The sequence below is a fragment of the Megalobrama amblycephala genome, linkage group LG22 (genome assembly GCF_018812025.1).
Source record: "Megalobrama amblycephala isolate DHTTF-2021 linkage group LG22, ASM1881202v1, whole genome shotgun sequence".
NCBI classification, from domain to species: domain Eukaryota; kingdom Metazoa; phylum Chordata; class Actinopteri; order Cypriniformes; family Xenocyprididae; genus Megalobrama; species Megalobrama amblycephala.
In genome coordinates, this window is record NC_063065.1 from 9,718,601 (window position 1) to 9,733,029 (window position 14,429).

The 14,429-nt window shown below is 36.6% G+C and overlaps 1 protein-coding gene across 3 annotated transcripts in view; it reads left to right on the forward strand.

The window, feature by feature from the left end:
• The first annotated feature begins 7,095 nt into the window (after positions 1 to 7,095).
• Positions 7,096 to 14,429, forward strand: part of sulf1 (sulfatase 1) — a 106,546-nt gene continuing 99,212 nt past the window's right edge. For all 3 annotated transcript variants that reach the window (XM_048174178.1, XM_048174181.1, XM_048174179.1), the window contains exon 1: positions 7,096 to 7,414. The gene's annotated coding sequence lies outside the window, so the exon portion shown is untranslated. The remainder of the gene's footprint in view (positions 7,415 to 14,429) is intronic.

Consider the following 14,429-nt stretch of genomic DNA (forward strand, 5'->3'; position numbering starts at 1 on the left):
GTTTGTCTGCATTTGTAAAGATTTTCACACTAGTCTCTAATTGGCCAATCAGAATCAAGTTCTCAAGAGAGAGAGAGAGAGAGAGAGAATAATACTTAATTCTGATTGGTCAGTCTCGCCATCCAGCAGTCATCTTCATTCATGGAAAGCTGTATATTCACATCAAGAACATTAACTACAAAGATAACTAGCATCCACAGCAACGGGTGAGATAACTTTCTGTTTATTATACGCTGTTATGTTGTCTGCCGCTTTAAATGCGAGAGCTCTTTAATCATGGGTGGATTCTGACTGCCTGTCAATGTTTTCATTCATTGGCTGGGAAAAAAAGTTCTGAAAGTGATTCCAATGTTAACACTCTTCTTTGTTGTTATTGTGATAGTTGTGGTGTGGAGTTCTCTATTCTCATATATTTAGAGCGATTATTAACTATATAGTTATCATTATAGTTATTGTCCTTGGTGTGAATGGGCCTTTAGTAATTAATTGTAGTAAAAATGACCTCAGAAGGTTTAAGTATTAATATTACTGCAATATTGTCACAGTGTTTGTCTTACTGCAAGAACGATTGTTTTGTACATTGTAATAGACAATTTTTTTCTTAACAGAAGCTTTAAAGGATTAGTTCACTTTCAAATGAAAATTACCCCAGGTCATCCAAGGTGTATATGACTTTATTCTTTCTGATGAACACAATCTGAGATATATTAATAAATATCCTGACGCATCCGAGCTTTATAATAGCAGTGAGAGGATCAACAAGTATGAGCTGAAGAAAGTGCTTCCATCCACATCCATCCATCACAAACGTGTGCTCCAGGGGTTAATAAAGGCTTTCTGAAGCGAAGCGATGTGTTTGTGTAAAAAAAAAAAAAAATCCAGCTTCCGCCAGATCACCTTCTGTATTCAGCTTATGAAGAATGTGTAAAACTCTTGCAGTTCAAAAAGCTTACACTACGCCATCCATATTCAACTTACGGAAAAAGCTTAACTGACACGACGCCAGTTCGTAATTTGATTATGGAAGGCGGTCTGGCAAAAGCTAGATATTTTACTTCATATCTTGTTAAATATGGATATTTTTTACACAAACGCATCGCTTCGCTACAGAAGGCCTTTATTAACCCCCTGGAGCTGTGTGGAGTATGTTTATGTTGGATGGATGTGGATGGAGACACTTTCTTCAGCTCATACTTGTTGATCCCCTCACTGCTATTATAAAGCTCGGATGCGTCAGGATATTTATTAATATATCTCCGATTATGTTCGTCAGAAAGAAGAAAGTCATATACACCTAGGATGGCTTGAGGGTGAGTAAAGCTTGGGGTAATTTTCAATTTTCATTTGAACTAATCCTTTAAATAATATACAGCTAAGATTAAGAAATACTCTTCAATACTCTTATACAGGTGCTGGTCATATAATTAGAATATCATCAAAAAGTTGATTTATTTCACTAATTCCATTCAAAAAGTGAAACTTGTACATTATATTCATTCATTACACACAGACTGATATATTTCAAATGTTTATTTCTTTTAATTTTGATGATTATAACTGACAACTAAGGAAAATCCCAAATTCAGTATCTCAGAAAATTTGAATATTACTTAAGACCAATACAAAGAAAGGATTTTTAGAAATCTTGGCCAACTGAAAAGTATGAACATGAAAAGTATGAGCATGTACAGCACTCAATATTTAGTTGGGGCTCCTTTTGCCTGAATTACTGCAGCAATGTGGCGTGGCATGGAGTCGATCAGTCTGTGGTACTGCTCAGGTGTTATGAGAGCCCAGGTTGCTCGGATAGTGGCCTTCAGCTCTTCTGCATTGTTGGGTCTGGCATATCGCATCTTCCTCTTCACAAGAGGAAGATGCGATATGCATCTTCCTCTTGTGAAGATGCATAGGTTAAGGTCAGGCGAGTTTGCTGGCCAATTAAGAACAGGGATACCATGGTCCTTAAACCAGGTACTGGTAGCTTTGGCACTGTGTGCAGGTGCCAAGTCCTGTTGGAAAATGAAATCGGCATCTCCATAAAGTTGGTCAGCAGCAGGAAGCATGAAGTGCTCTAAAACGTCCTGGTATACGGCTGCGTTGACCTTGGACCTCAGAAAACATAGTGGACCAACACCAGCAGATGACATGGCACCCCAAACCATCACTGACTGTGGAAACTATACACTGGACTTCAAGCAACGTGGATTTTGTGCCTCTCCTCTCTTCCTCCAGACTCTGGGACCCTGATTTCCAAAGGAAATGCAAAATTTACATAACTTTGGACCACTCAGCAGCAGTCCAGTCCTTTTTGTCTTTAGGCGCTTCTGACGCTGTCTGTTGTTCAAGAGTGGCTTGACACAAGGAATGCGACAGCTGAAACCCATGTCTTGCATACGTCTGTGCGTAGTGGTTCTTGAAGCACTGACTCCAGCTGCAGTCCACTCTTTGTGAATCTCCCCCACATTTTTGAATGGGTTTTGTTTCACAATCCTCTCCAGGGTGCGGTTATCCCTATTGCTTGTACACTTCTTTCTACCACATCTTTACCTTCCCTTTGCCTCTCTTTTAATGTGCTTGGACACAGAGCTCTTTGAACAGCCAGCCTCTTTTGCAATGACCTTTTGTGTCTTGCCCTCCTTGTACAAGGTGTCAATGGTCGTCTTTTGGACAACTGTCAAGTCAGCAGTCTTCCCCATGATTGTGTAGCCTACAGAACTAGACTGAGAGACCATTTAAAGGCCTTTGCAGGTGTTTTGAGTTAATTAGCTGATTAGAGTGTGTCACCCAGGTTTCTTCAGTATTGAACCTTTTCACAATATTCTAATTTTCTGAGATACTGAATTTGGGATTTTCCTTAGTTGTCAGTTATAATCATCAAAATTAAAAGAAATAAACATTTGAAATATATCAGTCTGTGTGTAATGAATGAATATAATATACAAGTTTCACTTTTTGAATGGAATTAGTGAAATAAATCAACTTTTTGATGATATTCTAATTATATGACCAGCACCTGTATATGCACATATTTATTTATGTCATGAGTTGTGGTGTAGCAAGCAAGATAATGTACTGTCAAGCATTTTTCAGAGCCTCTTCAGTCTTTGTGTCTGATGAATCCTGAAAAAGTCGGGGCTAAATTCACTCAGCAGTTACGATACTGCACACACACTCACAGAGTGAGATATGGCAGACTCCATCTGTTTTGTTTTTAGCCATAAATTTCAGTGGAAAAGACCCAGATCTCCTTCAAATCTCATTGGATTTTAACCTAGACCCAACTGTGTTTGAGATGTGACTCGATGGTGACATATTTCAAAACAACTGCACTTGTTTGACACTTACTGTAATCTCTGGAAATCTTTTCCCGCTTACGGTTGATTACACTTCACATTTTCCCCATCAACATGACAAATGTTGTTTTCAAAGCTGACGCTACTGAGAAATCGCCAGCCCTCATTTTGTGGTTCATGCTTCAAGTGTTTCAAGTTGGTGTTGGTGATGGCATGCCTTCGCCACAGTAGACGTCTCTACACATTTGTTTGTACAATTTAAAATAAAAGCAACAGTTTGCATGGCTTCTTTTGAGTTGAATTCCTTAAATGTTTAACTTAAAACATCTTGAACTTAAAATCTGCAATATTTCAAACAATTACATAAGATTTTAGTTGCATGAACTCTATGCAAGTTGTTCCTCATTTATATGGATTTAAATGGTTTAAACTGAAAGAAAAAAGCTTGTTATCTACTAATAATATCACAAAAAATGTGGATATCACTTTAAAATGCTATACAGACCTGTTATATGGAATGCAACACAGGTAGCAATCAACAAATTGATCATTTTAATAGAAACCAATTCATCCTGACATCACAAGACAGCAGCTTACTAAATGTGACAACTAATAAATCTAAAAACATATTAATTATTAATGCATGACTTAAAATGAATATAATATAAAAGCTGCATACAGATGCATTATGTGTGTTCCTGAAAATCATAAGTTAGATATTTGAATTTTTTTATTATTTTTTTGTTTTTTACATTGTATCATGGTGGCTTACAAACATAATTGGCTCAGTTAGAATTATGATTTAAGGCATCCACCATAAATGTACATTAAAATGTTGTGTGCGGATTCTACACTATATTTTTTGGTGACACATGGGGGTCAGGAAATTATATGCTGGCGGCTCAAAGGATTAGTATAAATATCAACATCGGATCTGATTTTTTTTTGTGTGTGTGTGGACTATAAGATGTACTCAAAGCAGCCACACCCAGATCAAACATCTGATTCCTGGGGTCTTTAGACACTGCCAAACCTCAAACCCTTTTTCACACTCCACTCTCAAACAGGATGTGGTTAGTCAAAGGGTTTTGTCTCGGTCTAGTGCTACAGAACGAGCAATTCCAGTAAAGGCACTATGAACGAATGTTCATCAGTTTCCTGTGTAAAATTAAAGATTTCATTAACTTTAGTATGTGTGCCATCTCAATATATCCCCACAGTGGGAGTCAGGCAGAAGGGAAGTGGTTGAATGGAAACATGACTCAAACTTGCCATTACAAAAGAGTGAAAAAAAATAAGGTTTAAGAGATTGCTATCTATCTATCTATCTATCTATCTATCTATCTATCTATCTATCTATCTATCTATCTATCTATCTATCTATCTATCTATCTATCTATCTATCTATCTATCTATCTATCTATCTATCTATCTATCTATCTATCTATCTATCTATCTATCCGCAATATGAATTGATAATTTATTTTATTATTAGATAAAAGTCCAAAAAATATATATTTTAAGTTTACTACTAGTTTTTGTTTTTAAACAATATTATTATTAATTTGTTATTCACCTTTGTTATTCTTTTTTTTTTTTTTTTTTTTTTTTTTTTTTGATAAACTTTTTATTGGAGAAATGTTGCATACATTTACTATTGGACATATATCTCTGAAATATATTTATATATGTTTTTTATTAATTTATTGTATTATTTTATGATTATTTACTATTCTATGTAATTATTATTTTATACATTTTTATATTTATTATTTCTGTATTTATATTTAAAATGTTACAAATAATATTTAAAGTCTTTATCTTTTTTTGTTGTTGTTCCCTAATCCCTATATTGTTGCATTTAACTCTAAGTCTATCATTTCTTCTAATATATGTCTGAGCCTTTAATCTTGTTACCAATAATTATATAATAATTTTACATTTTAGCTATTGTTTTATTTCAGTCATTGTACCATCATCAGTTTACTGCAGCGTTTCCCAGGGTTACTGTCAAAGTCCCCAGGCCACCCAAGAGCATCATGCAGTTTCACTCTTTTTCCCATCTCTCCCTTTCCTGAAGGTTTTGGACCACCACCAGTGGTCAGCTGACTGGCCTCCGCTCCTTTTATTTATGACTGAACTAAGTCATATTAATCCTGACATTAAGCACAAATAAATCTATAGGTTTATGCTTTGAAGTAATATGCAGGACAGCTTCTTTTCCTACTATTTCCATAGTGTGTGTGTGTGTGTGTGTGTGTGTGTGTGTGTGTGTGTGTGTGTGTGTGTGAATGCAGTTGAACGGTTTTCAAAGCCAGGCTGAGGAGCTCTCATAACTATGGAAGTTCTGTTCATTAGGAAGCCATCCAGCATTTGAAATGCATCTTTTCAGAGAGCCAGCTGCTCCCTCGGAAGACTCGCTTGAAGTCTTAGCTGAGATTCTTCCCCATACAAAACAAATTGTTCAGCTGCACAGTCAAAAGATGATGTCAGTCTGTTTATTTTAATGATTTCTCTCTTTCTCTCTCTCTCTCTCTCTCTCTCTCTCTCTCTCTTTTTTTTTATAATGACTTATCAGTGCTTAATTTGTATCCATGTAACTCCTCTGAGATCTAAAGGTCCCAGAGAACAGGTTTCATCTGACCTTTCAATAAATGAAAAACATTGCCTGCTCTTTATTCCAAGAATGTCAGACCAAAGAGAAGCATGAGTGAAGCATTATGGCAGGATCTGCTCTGATGGTATTTCCTTGGGACAAAACCAGCAGAACAGGTAGGGACACAGGCTTTAGCTACACATGTGCTGTCAATTTAGAGCTCTGATTTAAAGTCAACAAAATCGCTGAGGTAGGAGACACTGGGGAAACATTTTTCACATTTACCTTCATAACTCACAAACAGCAACAAATCTACCTGCCATCCTTTGGTTTAAGCAATAAGAGTGCCAACAATAATACCATTCAAATATTTACATTAAGAAAGATTCATAAAATTAAAAATGTATTTAAAGGGGGAAAAAGCCTTTATTCCATAACTAATATGACCTTGAGCCATTATAAAATCTGTAATTTATTTTACCGTTTAATCAACAAAAGATTTAAAAAAACAATTGTTCCAAGGCAACAAATGTTTAGAAAACAAAAGGAACATAATACATTTTATAAAAACTTATATATATATATATATATATATATATATATATATATATATATATATATATATATATATATATATATTTATAATTTATAATTGTTTTAAAATCTCTGCACTCTACTATATATATATATATATATATATATATATATATATATATATATATATATATATATATATATATATATTTTAAATTAATTTATAATTATTTATTATTTTATAATATTATTTTAGCATTAGATAAATAAAAGTCTGTTTAAATATTATATGGCATTATTTATTTATTTATTAACTCATATTATTTGTTTTTTTAATGTTTTTTTAAATATGTAAATTTTTTAAATAATATTTAATTAATTTGTTACCCATAACCTCACAACCAAAATAAAAGCAGTCATTTGTCATTTATTTAACCAACAACCTAAAGATAAAAAACAACAACTTATTTTAAAAATAATAATTATTTTCTTAATTCAAAGGCAACATATTTTTAGTCAACAGTAGGAAAATCTTATTAGTTTTAGTTTACATGGGGAATAAGTGTCAGAAGTTTAGCTTAAAGACAATTTTATATAATAATACAAATCTTTCTGCAATCAGATTTCATTTGATCAAGTAGCAAACAAACCAGCCTTGATATCGGAGCTTTCAAAATGGCGGCCATTCACTTAATTAGCTTCGAGCTAACAATGCAGTGAGAGGAGCTGCATAATTAAAGTGGTGTTTGGCAGAGGTGGGGCTTGCAGTCCACCTGCCTTAAGGCAGATAGAAAGGATAATCAAAGAATTCTGAAGTTTTCCCACTGCAATTGGGCCATTATTGGGAAAAGTGGAGGAAGTTTATCAGGGTTTTAAATTAAGGTCTTTTGGCTGAAGAACTAGCCCTCTGGCTAACTGTTTTACTGGAAGTATTGAGACCAAACACGGCTGCCTAAACGACTGTTTGAGGTCCTGCTCTGAATTTCTTCAGGTGAGTCAGAATTATTAAACAATGAGAAAATGTTTATATTGAAGCAGGAGAATTGATTGAGCTAAATTAGTTAGCCTCTCATAAACCCATAATATATTTCAAGGTATTTAGTTCATTTTATCTCACCAAGTGATTACTAGTTTGAGCACTAGAAATACTTACTGCTTAAATTCACTGCTGTTAAGAAAAAGGCATCTTTTTCTTTCAATGTCTACATCTTAGTTATATTGTTGATGCTGTGTAGGTTAATGATATTTTTCAACTCCATCCAACAATGATCTTTGACTTCAAGCTAACTTTTTCCTGCTTTTGTTTTGTTTTGTTTATCACTTCCAGTAAGTCTCCACAACCATTTCCAGTATGGTAGGACTTGGTTTACCAGAATATATTAGTCATTAGATGTCATTTTTTCTGCCAAGTTATTGAAAGGCACTGCTGTTCAAAGATTATAGAATGACACTTAAAGGGACTTTGCTGCTGTTCCTGATGGCTTTTTTTAATCTAGTGTAGGAAAGATGAGTTTGGTGCTTGCAGTAATCATGTTGTTTACTAGTAAAAATGGTTCGTTTTTCTAAAGCTGGTTGACAAGGGAGGCTTGTTTGTTAAGCTAGGACATAAACATCCAAAACTAACACACTATCATTTGCATATCGTTCTTCAATTTGCTTTAAACTCTCATTTTCTGTACGTTCTGCTCTTGCCCCACTAAGGTTAAGGTTTAGGGTTGGAGTTAAGGGTGGAGTTTTATGCTTTTTTCCCCCTTAAATTGTTGGTAAATTCATTCAAAATCAACTATTTTATCATTTTATCATCTAAACTTCTGATCTCCTTTTTTGATAAACTTTTTAATGGAAGATTGTTGCACTCTTTTTACTTCTGGACATTTAGCTCTTAACGCAATTACTCTCGGTGAGATGAGCAGCTGTTCATTGGCCTTTTCAGTTGGAAATATGTAGCATTTAACAGAGCCAATGAATTATTTCATCCTTAAAAGTGTTTATCCATGAATGTGCTCATCCAAATTATCCAAATCATTACACGGGGTTTCTGAATGAGTTTGTACTTATTTAAAATATGCATGATAGAGTACAAATAATTTGAGGCTAAGCAAAGGTCAAAATAAGTACCACGACATCCCAGCCTATTCTCACTGAGATGTTGGGCCAAGAGAAATGCTTTAGGTGTGAGTGTTTGTGGTCTATAGACCAACATGAACTGTTTGGTACGAGAGACATGGTTCTAGCACTGGCGGACAGTTGTGTAGCGGGAGTGTGCGACTTTACGTAGGGGGTTGTGTGTGTATTGGCAGGCTGCTTATGTGAATTTTTTTTCTTTCTTTTTGAACCGTGTCTGGTCGAATGAGAAACCAACAGCACTTCATCCGGCAGGCAGGGGAACAATTGTGCTTTTCGTTCAAGTAGAAATATTAAAGGTTATTTGTGCAGCTCTCCATGTCATTGAGCTGTTTTGTTATTTCTACTTACCTCATTTGTATGGCCTTTAAATGATACATTATGCCAAAACGCAGCGCACTTGGTCAATGTGGTGATGTTTCTATTGACTGTAAAATATCGAGGACTGATGAGGGAATCATCATTTCTCAGGCACACACGCATTAAAAGCCCTCTAGGCAGTAGCGTTTCATGCTTAACCTGAAACGCATACTGAAGGTTGTATTCCCTTCACCACAATTTGGCGTTATATTGCAAGTCTTGACAGAACTGGATGAAAATCTGGCTTTGAGTTCTATTTCATGGTCATTTTATGAAGATATCCTTGAACATAACGTGCACATCTGGATTTTTATTAAACCGCTATTTTTGCAATGGGCTCAAATGTTTTATTCGGTTTCTAGGGATTGAGACCCCTACATCTTACTCAACTCTTTTAACCTCATGTTGCAGTTTGCCATGGCGTCCGTTCACTCGCTCGCAGTCAATCTGTCCGCAGGCAAACAGGCGGTTTTTTTAAGGCCGATGATACTTAGGAGGTTGGAGTTGTTTTCTTTGGCTGTGTACTTTCTGAAGACAAGCTCTGGCCAGTACACGTTTTTGAATTGGCTTCGTTCAGATGTTATTGCAATGAGTTTGCATCTTTCTGTCATGCTAACTGGAATAAACAAAGACTCCTTGTTATTAGTCACGCTTGCTTGTGGGGGCTCTTATATCGCTAAAACCAGAGCCCGATTAGGACATGTTTGAGAGAGGAGAAGTGACTGTTAAAGGGGTAGTTCAACCAGAAATGAAAATCATTTACAGACCCTCCTGACCCTGTTGTTCCAATCTCATATGACTGACTTCTGCAAAATGCAAAATGCAGATGTTTGTGTAGTTTGTATATGTACAGTTTTCCATTGTATATTATTTTTGGTTGAAGTATTCTTTTCTAGCTTTTGTAACATTTAAAGTCCCAGATATACTCATGGGAAAGTTCTTTTTCGTACTTCTCGTAGGGGGTAAAATGAAGTTTGAAATGCGGCCAGCGATATACCTTTAGCAAACATCTGACGCCACCCATTCTGTTGAGAGCGGCATTTAGATGAATATGTAAAAATGTGCTGCATGCTTTCCTCTCAATAACAAAATAAACATAAAATTGAGAACGGCAAGATTTTTTTTTTTTTTAAAGGTTCTTCGTGATCCCATGTTTCAAACTTTAGTTAGTGTGTAATGTTGTTGTTAGAGTATAAATAAAATCTGCAAAATTTTAAAGCTCAAAGTTCAATGTCAAGCGAGATATTTTATTTAACAGAAGTCGCCTACATCGAACGGCCAGTTTGGACTACATCCCTCTACTTCCTTCTTTAATGACGTCACTAAAACAGTTTTTTGATTAACCTCCGCCCACAGGAATACACAAGAGTTGCGTTTGTAGAGTGTGTTTGTCGCCATGTCGTCGAAACGCTGTTATTTTCATCCCGCAGTCCAACCACCGGGTCTGATTCCGGCTCAAATTGATAGGGTAAAATTAAAGATATGTTTACAATAACACTGAGCGCATGCATCTCCACGTTATGGTAAGAGGCGTGACCTTTCCGGGCAAGGTTCGCTAAGCTGCTGTCGAATCACAACACAGGAACCGCTGGCACAATCAGAACTCGTTACGTATTTCTGAAGGAGGGACTTCATAGAACAAGGAAGTCATCAGCCTGTTTTTATGACAGTGGAAACAGCGGTATACAGATAAGTAAATTATGTAAAAAAAAATTCTGTGTTTTTTTACACGTGAAACATGAACACATGTTATATTGCACGCTATAAACACAATCAAAGCTTCAAAAAAACCACGAAAAACTGAACCTTTAAATCATAGCGTTACTTTTTTTTTTTTTTTTTTAATCTAGGTACCGAAGTTGGTACTTTGACAATTCTAGCCTTAAGTAACGATGCTAAAAGTTTCATGATCCATCTTTGATCTGTTAAATGCATGTATTAATAGTATTTTTATCCAATATTATAACTATTATGTTTTGGCAAATTGGTGGCAAATTCATATGAATTCATTTGTATGTTTTGTACGACCTGTTTTAGGGTGAATCGTACTTTTTTCATACTAACCACATTGCACGAAACTACTACTGTGTAAAATGGTTTTCTTGTGAGCTTATGTTGATTTATCCGAGTATCTTTTTCCAGCAGTTTGATAGTTGAGACTGTAATGCCAGTTGTGATCACAGAATGTCCCAGTGTCTTGACGCCCATGAGGTGGCTGAACACAAACTCCATGAATAGGCTTGTTTACTAACCACAAGTGGTTCCACTCACCAAAACCATAACAGCACAGTACACAACAGGGGTGTAGTTGACTTTTACAGCTTCCTGGTGGAAAAGAGCTTTCAGCTGGCCAGCACCTGCAGAGTTTTGAGGCTGTAATGTGCATGTTAGTGAATGTTGGCTAGAAAGACATGACCTCAGTTTCTCATGAGCATTATGGAACCCTTTTTTTAAAGGCCGTCTTCATGCTTATTCAATATCAGATGGATAAAATTGGCTAAGACTTCACTGACAGACTTGCAAACTATTCTGTCAGACTGACTCATTTATTGTGCCTTTTGCTTCTGAGACATCGTGACAATAGGGTTTAGGCGTGTTGCTCGCTGTTCTCATGAAGCAAACTGTCCAAGCGAATAATAAAAATGGTTGTACTTTGGGTGTGCTGAGGTTTTCCTGTCTCTTTATTTCCCCTAAATGAAATAAGACTGAATGTCAAAAACATCTGTCCTAACCGATTCCCTCCTCTTGAGGCCACCCAGAGGCGTGTTCAACCTTTTTTCCCTTCGAGTGTGAAGTGTAGTAACCGTAATGGGTTTGCCCCAGTCATCTTCCTCAGTGTTCAGGAGGTCATCTGAGACTTGAGGGCCACCTATAGTTCTAAGGTTGTGGAACGGAACTGAGCGAATTTGATTGGGTGAGGTCTGTCCTGAGAGATGCTTGACCGAGTCAAAGTACACATGGATCAAATGTTTCATGTGATTCATGTATTCACAAGGTGCAGCAGGATCCCTCAATGCTGAGCTCATGATTAGCCACCTGAAAGGAGTCCAAGGATTGAATTTAAGCCCAACTGGTAGATATCCAGATGTTTTAAGGGAGCCGCACTGCTTGTATGAGGGGGAAAAAAAGGTGGTAATGTGCCAAACTAGCAGTGTAACACTTAACATGGACACAAATCTTCATGATTGGTTCAAGCAGAAACATGACTGGGTTGTAATTTATGTCTTTATAGTGCAGTCTTCTCTTGGCTGTCCTGTTCCCTTGTTTTGTGCATGGGTGTGACCAAGCTTCTGTAATTTTTCTAATTATTTGCTTTTCTTTTTTCATTATTTTGACTCGGGAATTGCATTCTGAATCCTACTCTCTTAACTGCCATGATGGCCCTCTTTACCAAACGTTTTCTTCATATCTTTGGTTTCTGATGACTTAAGCCCTGGGTATACTTCTTTGTAGCATTGTAGAGTTGTGGGTACAATCTCTCGTCTATGTAGGCCTCCAATGTCGCTGTAGCTTGCATGTGTTCCATCGGTTCTGTTTATGCAGTTTTTCTGCCTTGTGAATCGACACCCCCAGGGCATGGTTGCCACCTTGTGGATAAACTAATTACTGCCAAAAAATGAAATGCGCATGTGTGCCCTGCGTGTACAAGTACTCTCGGTTACAAAATCCGGTGGTACGCATACAGTATGCGCGTACTCGTCTGACGAAATTCGCATCACGCGCACTAGGGCTGACCGATATAATCGCACGTGCGATTGTCACGTGCATTTCGTCAGTAAAGCCGGTTCCCTGATTACCGCTAAATCGCCATCACCTATTTCAAATGAAGCGGCATTTAATAGACAGAGCCGTAGTTCACTGACAAGCTACGCAATATCGCGTTCATTATCGAAGGCGATTCATCTGCGATATGAACGCGATATTGCGTAGCTTGTCAGTGATCTATGGTTCTGTCTATTAAATGCCGCTCCATTTGAAAGCAGGTGATGGCGAAATGCGCGTGACAATCGCATGTGATATATCGTTCAGCCCTAACGCGCACTGTACGCTGACCCTCGTGTATGTTTTTCATGGCGCCCTAAATAATATAATCTTGAGTTTGAATTTACATAGATTGCTTAACTTTGCTCAAGCTTGGCTTGACTTTTTGAGTATCCTTTCCCATTTGTTTACTGTGATATTTTAACTGGTTTACTTCCTATGTTAAAGTGACCAAATTAGGTCACATTCAAGGTCAAATTCAAACCAAAATTTTTAATCCAAACAATTTGATTTTCATCAATAATGTCAATGAGGGTTCCGTTTAGAAATTACCTTTTAAGGTCATCACCACTGATGATGTAAAAAAAAACATGAATATCATAAGATAATTACTAAATTCATTCTTAAAATCTACTTTTTCCAATTAAAATTAGTTGCTTTTTAAGTTTTATACTCTTTGGAGCAAGTGTTCCTTTTGGAGCAAATAACAGTATTTGCCATTTGATTTGAGGTGCATTTGCAATTACAGGAACACAAATGCCATTTCAGTTAAGCCAAAGCCACATGAGGACTTATTTGATGAATGAAGAGTTCACGCTCTCTTGATGGTTAAAACAAATGGAACAAGTTTAACAAGCACTTAAAATGCCTTCATATCCTCAAGTAATTCCTTAAACCTCATAAAGACTTTGGGCTGCTTGTCAGACGTGTGATGGTGAGAACCATTTGTTTTAAAAAGATGCACGTCTTCAGTTTTCACATTTGGCACGCTAAGGGTTTCGTTTGAGTAGTGTTGATTGCACTCTCTCTATTGCCAGGCTAATTGATACCCAGGCCAAGAGAAGCAGGGTAAACAGGAGACAGCTGCATTACCGCTTCTGCAGGGACCAGCCTTCCCATAATGCTCTTCCTGTCAGGCCACATCAGAGGCCAGGAGATGGGGGCACAAAGGCAATGTTTGCTCAAACTATCCAAGCGAGTCTGCTCAATTGGGGGAAACTGAACTTTCCCATCGGTGTCATTCCTTTTTCTTTTTTTCTGTTGGTGGTATTCAGTAGAGGAAAAAGGTGGTTTTAAGCAAATTTGAAGAGTAGCCATATAGATGGGGGCATTTGCACCTTGTCAACTTTAAAGGGGACGTCGGATGCCAATTTTCCACAAGTTAGTGTTATTCTTTAGGGTCTTCATGAAAAGTCTATAACATACTTTGATTAAAATTTCTGAATGGTTTTGTAAACACCCTTTTTATCTTGTCAAAAACAGCTCTGTTCACAGCGAGCCGTTTCGGTGCATGTCCCTTTAAATGGTAATAAGCTACTGTTCACCCTACCCCTATCTTCCGTGGGCGGGCTGTAAACACTATTTGGCAGGTATTGCATTGAACTCACCATTCTTATTTATGCAGTTATAAATGCTCAAAAATGATTAAAATACATTTGAAAATTACTTGTTAGTCATTAACTAACAACTTTTATAAACCTTATTGTAGTGTTACCATGTTATCTTTACATAAAATGTACACAGTTTGAAATAAGACAATT